At 54.1% G+C, this 11,916-nt stretch overlaps 1 long non-coding RNA gene across 1 annotated transcript; it reads left to right on the top strand.

Moving 5' to 3' along the window:
• Positions 1–1,611: 1,611 nt before the first annotated feature.
• LOC122228448 lies at positions 1,612–4,953 on the top strand. The gene is made up of 3 exons (XR_006206599.1): positions 1,612–1,741; positions 3,923–4,094; positions 4,611–4,953. It is a non-coding gene; the product is annotated as an uncharacterized LOC122228448 (long non-coding RNA).
• The last annotated feature ends 6,963 nt before the right edge of the window (positions 4,954–11,916 follow it).

Genomic DNA, 11,916 nt, shown 5'->3' with positions numbered 1-11,916 from the left:
AAATAAACGTTAAAAAAAATTTTAGATGGGCACAGAGAAGTTGAAAGATCATGGGCTTTGTAATATACATGTGACAGACCTGCTATGCCATTTTCTAGCTGTGACTCCCAGCATGCCCTTTATTCTGAGACTCTATCTCCTTACCTATAAAATGGGTGTGAGAATACAACAGACAGAATCTGGAAGGTATTTCAGATGTCGGGGGTAAAGAAAGCAGCTGTTGAGGCTCTTTGTAATTGGTGAAGATCTGCACACCAGGAGGTAGGCCCACTGACTTTTAGAACCACAGCAGCCCCACAAGGAAATGAAAACGTGAAGATGAGAGGGCTCCTCCAAGGTCACACAGAATCATCAACACAGGGCCCAAGAACTACATCCCAGACTCAACCCTTTGCACACACAATGAGTAGAAGCTATAACAAATGCAAAAAGGAGACATGCCAGAGGCTTCTCCCTGGTCCAGAAAGCCTATGAGGCCAGTCAGGGAGAAAGGCTTTCTGGGCAGACCCTGCCCACAGAGTCCCCAGGACGTCATCCTCCAGCCAGCACCCACTCCCTGTGGCCAGTGCACACACGTGGTGCCAATGTGTTAAGACTTATGCGTGGTCCCACCATGGGAACCAGCCACCCCCCTTTGCCAGCTGCCCCTAATTCTTCCAATGTGGCTGAGAGCTAGCAAGACTGAGGAGAGAGGGAGGAGGAACAGCAGGAGTGAGACCCCCTCTGCTGACAGCTCATTTCCAGCCCGCCCATCAAGTGCACTTGCCCTGCAGGGACCAGCCCTTGGGAACAGAGAGGCTGGGGGGTCAGCTCTCAGCTACCAATGACACGTTGCCTGGTGCCCTGTCACTCAGAGTGGCCCAGGGGACTGCCACGGCTGGCCAGAACCAGGAAAGAATGGGTGAACCCAGCCAGCCAGAGGAGGGCCTGGTGGTTCTGGAGCAGGCCTGAGTCAGAAAATAAACAAATTCCCCACGCTCCAATCCCTACCCAGCCCCAGTGTCTGGCCAGGATAGCCAGCGGGCCTTCCTAGAGCAGGTTAGCTGGGCCGGCCGGGCAGGTTGGGGGAGACAAAGACAGACAGGGAGGCCAAGGACTCAGAGCTGGCCGCCCATGTGGCAGGTCTCGTGGGCAGCTCCTGAGTGAGTGAGACCACGTGGGTTACTGGCTGGCACAAGATGATCGGGCTTCTGATCCAAGGCTCTCCTCAGTTTGCTGTGTACCCTGGGTTGGATGTGATCTCTCTGGATCTCTGAAGAAGAAGCAAGGATGTCTCTCTCTTGGGAGAATAAGACTACAATTCCAAACAGAGGAAGATACCAGAGACAACTGTTTGCCATGCAGATGCCCAGGCTCATTACTCCGGTTCAGACTAAACCAGAAAGCTGAAGATGAATTAGAATTTGCGTTGGGATGGACTCAATGCTGTGAACTCAGAGAACGTTCACTGATGCTGAGGGCTGGACGACGCTGAGGACACTGACATAGATCAGCTGTAGTCCTCACCCTTCAGGACCTCCCTGTCTGGTTAAGGGCTCATTGTGACAAAAGGCAGAGACTGGTGAGTGTGATAGTGGAGAGACAGACATTGTCCAGGGATGGGTAGTCAGTTTCCACAAAGGAAGGCAGAAAATCACCTGGAGGTGATTAAGCCAGGCCTTGACTGACATGGTCCTTCTCTTGTTGTGCATGGCATACAGCAGGGACACAGAGGATGGATGGATGGGTGATGGATGGATGAGTAAGTAGATGGGCAGGAGAGATGCTGAACAGGGAATGGATGAAGGACGGATGGATGGGAGAATAAATGGGTGGAGGAAGGAAGGAAGGGAGGAAGGAAGAAAGGAAGGAAGGAAGGGAGGAAGGAAGGAAAGTAGGAGGGAGGGAAGGAAGGAAGGAAAGAAAGATGGGAAGGAGGGAGGGAGAGTATTAGATGGTCAGATCGGTGGGCAGATGTGAGAACAAAGAAATGTTTCATTGAATTGATTCTTATAATAATTCTGCCAAGTAAAAGGATGAAAGGGGCAGTCGCCTTCCCCAAGCTATCAGTATGACTACCTGAAGCTGAGAGGGGAAAGGTGACTTACATAAGGTGACATAGTAAAATAATGACAAATCCAAGACCAGAATTCAAGGCTCCTGACTCCTATCCAGGAATCGTTCCACTTCATAATGCCCATCTATTTTATTCTATTCCCTCCCTCCTCCACATAAATACTTGTGGAAAGAAGGAATAAAAGAGAGAGGGAAGGAGGAAGCTATTATGAATTTGTAGTAAGGGTCTGAGCTTTGGCCCTTGATCTTCCCCAAGTCATTCACCTGTCTTGCCTTTGTCTCCATCAGTAAAATGGGCTATGAAAGCCTCCTTAGATCCAGGCAGAAAAAGGGCTGTGACCAGCAGGAAAAGCCCCTCAGATGAGAGGAGGGGAAGAGAGTCAGTTTTCTCCTGGATCCTCACAAACTGAGTGATGCCCCCTGGTTTCCAGACAGAAATGAGTCCCACAGCCAGGTCAGAAGACCAAGCCCAATAACTCTGTATCTAGGACCCCGCACAGCATGGGAGTTGGGAGACTGGGGACGGGAGACTGGGTGCAGGGAGACATCGGCCATCGGCCATCGGCCATCGGCCAGGGAATAAGGAGCACAGCCCTGACCCCGAATTGTGCTCCATGGTGAGGCCCGAAGGCAGAGAACAGGAAGAGCCCGCCCCCATTTCTAGGTGACTTCTACACTTGTTCCTTCATTTCCTGCAGGAAGGAAAGGGTGTGTCCTGGTAGGGAGCAGGTGTCCTGAGCAGGCCTGGTGCGAGAGGCGTAACAAAGGCTTTCTCGGGCCGCTTGGGTGAGAGTTAAGTGTCAGACTCTTGATTTCGGCTCAGGGCATGATCTCACAGTTTGTGGAGTCAACCCCCACAGCAGGACTTGGGATTCTCTCTGTCCCTCTCTCTCTGCCCCTCCCGTGCTCATTCTCTCTCTCTCTCTCTCTCTCTCTCTCTCTCAAAATAAATAAACCTTAAAAAAGTCTTTCCCACCCAATTCTTACCATGTAAGAACTGGCAATAATGGCTGTCACCACTGCCAAGGACATGCTCTGGCCTCTGAGTCCAGAATCTCTGCTTCCAGTTGCCATTTTGGAGAATGGTCCTTTACTCTCTCACTGGGTCTCAGTCCCTTCCTCTGGAAGTGAGTAGAAGCATGCATCCCTGCTGGCCTCAGAGTGGCAGCTGTCGCCAGAGGCAGTGCCAGCCCGGCCACTGCTGCCCAGATGGGGCCCCGTCACCCGGGCAGAGCAGGAGGTGGCCAGGTGCACCTCACACAGAGATGGGCTTCCCGGCCCCGGGTTGGGTAGAGCAGGAGCAAACATTTCCCAACCTGTGAGGACCAGGAGGGCGTTGCCCTGTTTCCTGGAACGTGGAGGGATGAGGGTGTCCACCCTTGTTTTATTAAGTACGGTGACGTTGTCCCCGAGTGTAAGTAGGCCCTGTCCTCCACCCCCACTGCTCTTCCCCTTCTTACAATAACAAGGTGGCTGGAGTGTGGATGCTGCGGCAATGGGCCAAGGCTAGAATCCAGGCTTCACCCCTCCTTGGCTGTGTGACCCTAAGCGAGTCACCCAATCTCTCTGTGCCTCAATTGCCTAATGTGTAAAATGGGAATAACGATAGTACCAGCCTCGTAGAGGTATTCGAGGATTAAATGACTTGACACATGCAAAGGGCCTGGAGCAGCGCCCAGCACACAGTAAGCACAACATAAGTGTTAGCGCTCAGCAACGTCGTCCGAGCTTTCCCTTGGTATTTCTCCCTTGGTGTCTCCCTTGGTGTTGCTTTGGGAAGTTTCCTGGCCCCCCAGGCTGCTTACAAACCTCCTCCGAGCCCCACCGGCCACTGGCCTGCCCCCTAACAGGCTCTCTCGTCTTACAGTTAGGTCTTATTCTCCAGTCCACTTTACAGAAGAGGAAACTGGGAACCATAGACGTTAAGTGATTTGTCTCCCTGCCTGACCTGCCATCCTTGGCTTACACAGCTCCAACAGCAGGAGACTCCATCCCCAACCGGCCTGGGGAGGCGGTACCATTGCGCTGAGTTTCGCAGGGTAAGGGTTAACCAGAAGTGAGGGTGGGAGAGGCGGCATCGGAGGCGGAGGTGGGCAGGGTAATGCGGTGAGGTGAGGAGCCTCTGGAAGCCCAGTAGCAGGGAGCACAGAGCAAGGCAGGCGGTCAAGGACACAGAGGTAGGCTCTACCACATGACGAGGGCCTTGGATCCCAGACCCGGAGGCTCAGATGTGAAGCTACAGCCACAGGGAAGCCATTAGACCATTTTCAGCAGACATGGAAATGGCCAGATTTCCATTTGGGGCCCTCAGTGAGCTATAAACACCACGCAAAGCTAACTATTATGGCTAATAATGGTTTAGCACCCTGCGCCATAATTGCCACTCACATGTCCGTCTCCCACTGGATCATGAAGCCCATTAGAGAGGGATCTGCGTGCCTGGTTCATCCCTGCGTCCCCATGCTTGGCACAGAGCAGACACTCGACACATGTTCTGCCGAATTAAGTAATTAAAACGAGGCACACGATGCCACCTGTTGTGAACTCTTTTGCAGAAGGAAAACCTTGGAGTCGGGCAGCCCTCAACCCAAACCCCGATGCCAGGCCTTACAGCGAGCAGCCTTGACAAGTCACATGGTATCTCTGAATCTCAGCTTCCTCCTCCTCAAAATAAGCTCAATAATTCCTTCCCCTGGGGTCGTGGTCGAGCTCCCAGCACTGTGCCCGACGCATGTGAAGACCGAGGAAATGGCCGCTACAGGAACACCACCCTGGGCCCAAACTGCAAAACTGCCGCCGAGTTCAGACATGAGCGAGCCAGAGGGAGAGTGCAAAGGCACGGGAATTTAAATCTGAGGACCTGGGTTTGAGTCCTGGTTGGTCCTGCCCTTCCCCCCAGCTGTGCAACCTTAGGGAAGTAAATCAACCTCTCCGGTTTCTTCATCTGTTCAGTTGGAGTATTGACAACAACACCAACCTCAAGGATTTGTTGCCTGGACTCAAGGAGATAACAGATGTGAAAGTGCTCAGTGTGTACAAATGTGGGCGATGATTATTATTATCATGACAGCTCATAAAACCCGGGTGGGGCTTCCTGTTATAAACAAGTTCTCCCTCACCCCACCCGCAGACCAGGGGCTGGCTCGATGCTTTGTTCCCAGGAAGGGCATAGCTGGAGGGGCCGGCTGGGCTGGGGCAGAGGCCAGGGCAGGTTCCTCACTCCCACCATCTGCGCTGCAGGGTTGGCCCATCTGTCCAGCAGTGGGCACACATGTGGCCTCATCTGAGGGGGCAGGGTCGTCGGGGTCAAGCAGGAGAAAATTGGGGGCAGATGAGGGGAAGGTTCCAGCTTATTTTTAGAAAAGGGGGAAAGAGAGGAAGACAGGAAGGCCCTTGTTCCTCGGCGTTTCCAGCATGTGGATGGCAGGCGGGAGGGCCGGCAGGCAGGCGGGCAGCCAGGCAGGACTAGAGACAAAGATGCAGCCACTTCTGCGGCTGCCACACGGTCACTGCAGGGCTTCAGATGACCACACGGCCCGGCCTGTTAGCAGAGGGTTCTCCCTGCCGGCCCCTGGCTCACCCAGGGGGAACACTCATGGCGTAGAGACCAGGACCCTGAGGGAGACTGTGCCAGCCCAGAGGGCCTGGGTCCTCACAGCCACGTTTGGGCACCAGGAAGGACCCTCCAGCCTCGGGGTGGAGGAGAGCTTGTCGAGTGGAATCTGATGGCAGAGGGGGTCAGGGGGCACTCCCAGAACATGGTCTGGCACACAGTAGGCCCATGAGCCCTCTCCTCCTGGTCTTCCTTGGATGTCTGAGGTCCCAGCACCTCTCCGAGTTAACCTGTCCTGTGTCCCAAGACACAGCAAAGTGGAGTGATTCAGATGGGGACTCTGGTGCCATGTTGCTGGGCTGTGAATCGTGGCTCTCTACTTTCTGGCTGTGTGATTTAGGGCCAGTTGCTTTACCTCTCTGTACTTCAGTTTCTTTGTTCATAAGTTGGACGTACACGGGTCTATTGTGAAAATAAATGAATTCACGCAAAGCGCGTAGAACACTCTGCCTGTACGTGGTGCTTGGCGCTCAGCAAGCCCTCAGTGGCAGTTGTCATTGTCAACACACAGTAGGGTGTGTGAGGCTGGGGTGGCCTTGTCTGGGGCGGAGCAAGCTGAGCATGCACAGGGCTCTCTAGCAAGACCCCTCAGTTGGGTGACGCAACCAGGGTGCAGGGGCCTTGGTGTCGGCAAACAGACCGGGCCGGGCCAGGGCGGGTGGGAGGCCTGGCCTGCAGCAGCGGGACCAGCCGAGGCTGGACGTCACAGACCCCGCCGTGGCTCTCGTGGGTGTCTTTGGAAAGAACTCAAAAATGACAGGAATTCTCCAAATTGCCTGTTTTTCCATTCTCGGGCCCCCCAGCCCCCATCCTTAGATCTGATTCTGAGTAGAACTTTGAAATGTGTCAGGAACAAAAAGGTGAAAGTCTAAAAACCCCGGAGAGGATTGTTAATCCCCAGTCCGGGTGGCTGCACGCCTGCCAGAGCCACCAGCGGAAACGCTCAAGAGAGTGTACACGTGCAGGGGTGTGCATGTGGGCACACACATATGAGTGTGTTTATATGTGTGTGTGTGTGTCCTCCAACAAGAGAGCATGCACATGTGGAGGTGTGCATATGTGTGCACACATATGAGTGTGTGTGTGTGTGTGTGTCCTCCAACAAGAGCATACCTGGACCCAGGGAGCTGATGTGCATGTCGAGTGGCTACAAGTATTCATACAAACACCTCGTGCCTCTGCACACATGTGATCAGTGCACACGCACTTGCATCTACCACAGACAGGCTCCGTGGGAACAGCAGGCCAGCTACAAGAGGCACAAGAACCAGCATGTGCTAAGCATTTACCAGCCTGACACACAGTAGGTGCTCATCGACTGCATCCCCAATGTGCACTTGCCTAAGTACGTAAACACGTGACCCACACCCGCCCCTGGGTATGGTTTGGCTATGTCTGACAGAAGTGTCACGGCAGTGGCTGGCCCGGGGCAAGATGAGAAAGAGAAGTGACGCCTGCCCTGTTTGAGTCCTTTATGGAGCATTCAGCAAGCCCTGGGCCAGGCCCAGCTCTGGGTCCACATGGTCCTGGGCGGAGGGCTGGGAACGTGTCACAGGCTGAGGCCTGAGGTGTGAGATTCCCATAATGTCAGAGGGACAGGAGAGGGGCAGGGGTCTATACAAGGGCATCTGGGCCGTGGCTCAGCCACAGCAGGGGGTCCTCAGGTGCACAGCAAGCTCAGCACCCCAGAGCCTAGAGAGTCCTTGGAGACCACCCACAGCAGCCCAGAAGGTCAGGGAGCTGCCTGGAGCCTCACAGTAAGTCCAGGGCTGGGGCTGAAAACAGAGGTCATGACGAAGAACAGAATTTGAAATCTGACAAGCCTGGGCTTCATAGTGGCTCTCCCACTGGCTAGCTGAGTGGCGTTGGGCCAGTCATTTCACCACCCCTAGACTGTGTCCTCATCTCAAGATGAACATTCCACAACTCAAGGAGTGTGGCCAGGCCCCTCAGTCAGCAGTGGCTTTGACGATCGGGTCCCCTGACTCCTATTCCAGTGCTCCTTGAAGGGTTCAAAAGAGCCTCCACGGGAGCAGCTAAAGGCTATAAGAGGCACAGTCCCAGGTGCCGCTCAGAGTCCTTCTTCTCCAAGTCACCCTGGGAGGGGGACGGAGCCCTGTCTTGGGAGGCTAGGGACCAAGCTTCTAGTCCAGTCTGGCAATGACTACCTGGCCTTAAGCAAGTGTCCACGCCTCTCTCAGCCTCAGTTTCCCCATCCCTGCCAGGAGGGGCAGCTAGGGGATCTCTCAAGGGCCTCCCCACTCCAAAGACCCCTGGCTCCACAAGGTAATTGACAGCAGCTGCCACTAGAGAGAGCAAGGGGGCGTTGGGGAGGGGGCGGGTCTCTGGGCTTCCCCAGCCACCGGACACTGCCCTGTGGTTTATGTCAAATTGTCAGCCCCAATCCCACTCTCCTCCTGGGCAGGGCCACCTTCAGTGGGCCTCAGGAGAGGTGGCCTGTCCAGCCGCTGTGTTTACAGTGCTCAGACGCCGCCGGGAACCTGATCTGGGCAGACCAGGGTGGGCCGCCCCACTGGGCCCAAGCCGTGTCCACACTCATTTCCCGGAGACTGAACACCGCCGGCCCGCCTGCCTCGCCGAGTCCAGCTGCCCGGTCACCCGCCTGTCGGGGACCCAGCTTCTTGTAGGCAAGCACCACGGAAAGCTGTGGAAAGCAGCAGCACCCCGGGAGCCAGAGCCGGGCTGGCGGGAGAGGGGTGCAGAGGGAGAGAGGAAGCGGTGTCCTCCCTCTGGACAGGTTCATGCTGTGCTCCCTGGGCAAGGTGCGTTCTCACCCACTCTGTCCAGGTGCACAGACCTTACTGACTTGCACTGATGGACTGGCTTGTCCAACACACTCGTCTGGATCCGAGTCAGCAAACTCCGGCCCACAGACCAAATCTAGCTACCACCTGTGAGTGAAGACTCTCTTTTACATTTTTAAATGGTTGGGGGGAAAATTTTTAAAAAAGAACACTTTAAGACACATGAAAATCATATAAAATTTAAATTTGTGTCCATATATAAAGTTTTATTGGAACACAGCCACACACTCATTCGTTTATGTCTTTCCACGGCTGCTTGTACCCGACAAGGGCAGAGTTAAATAGTTATGATGGAGACAGTGTGGCCCACAAGGCTGAGACTATTTACTATATGGCCCTTTACAGAAAACATTTGCCAACCTCTGATCTAAATCCTTCATGAGCAGCAGCATAAACCTCAGGTCTCAATCTTGGGAATTTCTTACCCCAAGTTTCCGGGGTCATTCCATACTTGGGGATCCTACACGACACCAAGGTGCGGGGCCAAAGGCAGGGCACTTAGCGCCACACCAATTTCACCTAAAGATCCCCCTCCCCCAACACGTGGCTCTGCCTGTCTGGCCTCCCTCCACCACCACCTGCAGGTGCCCTGGTGCACCCCACAGCCCTTCCTCCTGGAGCTCTTACCACCTCCTAGCAGAGCTGCTTAGGACACATAGGCCTGGCCAGGCCCCTCTTCTCCTCCCCCTTAGGCTTCTTCAGGACACAGCATTCTTCCCTCCTTTATTTCCTCTGGAAACACTCTCAATTCCGAAAGCTCTGAGATCTGGAGGACAAGGGCCAGAAGGGCTTGCAGGCCTTCTGTGTTCAGCCCTGTCACATACCTCCCCTGGGACGATGGGCACAGGCCCAGAGGCCTGGGAGGAGGAGGAGGTCCTTCCTGGGAGGAAGAGGCACGGATGGAGCTCCAGTCCAGCCAGACACGCGTCCATTTGCTGCTCTGCCCACCATCCTAAGTGCATTCATCATACCCTTCCCGCCACTCTCAGTCAGTTCACACCTTGTGGAACAGCCATTCCTGCCCCGGACACTGCAGGGAGACAGAGGTGAGTGAGGCACGTCCTGGCCCTCACGCCGTCCACACTCTAGAGTGATGGCAGATGGCAAGGGTTTAACAGCTGCCTCATGGAAGTAAAATGGTCCTTATCCGTAGGGCCTGCTGCTCTCTGGGATGTAGATACTCCAACCTTGGCCAATTTTCAAGTTGCCCACGTGATGCCACTGAACATGGAGCTGGGAAGAGACGCACACGGTCAAGTCTCACGAGCGGGTGGGAGCCAGACGCAGCACACCAGTGCCCCCTGGGAGTTCAGGCACGTAAACAGACCCCACACACAGCGAAGTAGGTGTGAAATGTGAAAAGCGAAAGAGCACAGGAGCATAGGGGAAGAGCACCGCACTTGGCTCGGTGGGTAATCCCGAAGGGCTTCTCAAGGGTGGTGTTTAGATCTAGACCATGGAAGGAAAGCAGGAGTTTGCCAGGCAAGGGGTCAAGGAAGTGTCTCCCGCCCAGCTCACCCCCTCCTGCCCTCCTTTCTCTGCACTCCAATGTAACCCCCACAGCCTGAGTCACACTTTTTATGTCTAATTTGGGGATCTGTTTTCTCCACAGACACCACAGATCCTTAAACTTGGAAAGCACGCGCCTGGGCCACACAAGGCTGGCGGAGGGAGCTGGTTTGTGGCCGCATGAGGGTTCTGACCTGTGACAGATTGTGTTCTTGCTCCTGATTATTCACTCCCCCTTCCCCACAAGAGGCTTTTTGAGGTCCCCGTGCACTGACAGGCAGCTCACAGAGCCCCCAGCAGGGGAGGCGTTTACATTGGACTCAGCCATGGGTCTTGCTTGGGTACATGGAATAGGAGTCAAGGCGACATTAAGAGCTATTGTGGGGCCCAGTCATTTTTCTTTTTGCTCTGTGCCCTGAGTACGTCATGTCCCAAACAGGGACAGCTGCTTCGCAAGGATCCTGGAATAGAGAGGACACATGGAGCGGAGCCACAAGCGAACCCGCAGCCACCACAGACAAAATATAATGTGGGGGAAAAGTAAACTTGTTAGTGTAAAGCCCCTATTTGGGGCATGCTATTGTGTGTCTGCTACCACAATACAACTCAGAAAAAACTGATGAATGTTCAGGCCGTCCCATCTGGAACTGGCTCACGCCCCGACACCCCCCCACGAGCCCCCAGAAACATACCGAGTCCCTGTGCCTTCCCTGGTTTTAAGCAAAGATTTGCCCAACCCGGGCTGATGAGATGAGTCTAGCCTCCCTGAAATGTCCGGAATTGTCTACAGCTCTAGGGTAACCCTGGGTCTTAGGGAAAAGCAAAAGCATCCACTTGTTAACAGGATTCCCCAGGTCAGTTCTCCTACCACACAGCAGCTATTTGCAAGCATCTCTCTTAGCACCAAAAAAAAAAAAAAAAAAAGTTCTCAATTTCAACCCAAAGTCACTCCAGACATTGGCATTCTCCCTTCGAGGAACAGGCCAAATTTAAGAATTTATTTTGTGTAAGAGAAGAGTCAAGGCAAGGTGGACAGGAAGCAGACTGTGTTGGGCAATACAACGGACAGGAAGAGTCAGGCCCGCTCTTGCCCTGGGGGAGCCCCCAGGCCGTCGGGGGTGATGATGCTCGGCTGTTGACAAAGTGCCACGGATCACAGAGGAGGTGACGACAAACTACCTGCACAGCCAGATATCCCTCTGGAACAAGTTAAGGGGTAAAGGGATGGATGGTGGATGATGGATGGACTAAATAAAATAAAATCTACCTGGAAGGGTCAAAGAAACTTTCACAAAGAACTTATGAATCAGACCTGAAAAAAATGAAAATTTCACCAAGTAAAGAATGTGGACAGAAGAGATAGTGTCTCGGACGGAGAGAGCAGAGTGTGAAGAGGAGGAGGGCTGTGGCCCCCCACATTTTGGAAAGAAATGCAAAGAGTCACAGCGACACGCTGCAGAGAAGTGACTACGGAGTCAGAGAGACTGGGTTTTGATCCCCAAAGTACAATGTTCCAACTGTGTGACCTTGGGCAAGTCACTTAACCTCCCAGTGCTTGGGCTACTACTGTCACACCCAACCACAGTATGGGGAATCACCTTCCTTGACAAGCTTACAGCGGCGTTTTAGTGAAAGAATATAAGCAAAGCTCCTGGCACACCGTAATCGTGCAATTCATGATGGTTCCCTGTAGCTTCCCGTCCACCAGGACCTATCGTGCCCTGCTGATAGGGCTCTGTCTCCTGGCTAAGACACCACCTTGCCTCTGTTCCGGGACTTGCCTGCATCAAGCTCTTACCTCAAGGGATTTCTCTGCCCTCCTGTCCCTTCAGCCACTCACTCCAGCCTCTGAACCCAACTATGTCCGGTGCACCAGCCAGCCCCTCGTGCAAACACCCTCCCCTCTGGAGCAAG

This window comes from Panthera leo, chromosome C1 (genome assembly GCF_018350215.1).
Source record: "Panthera leo isolate Ple1 chromosome C1, P.leo_Ple1_pat1.1, whole genome shotgun sequence".
Lineage (NCBI taxonomy): Eukaryota > Metazoa > Chordata > Mammalia > Carnivora > Felidae > Panthera > Panthera leo.
The sequence above is the reverse complement of the archived record's forward strand: the minus strand, read 5'-3'. Positions and strand labels throughout refer to the sequence as shown.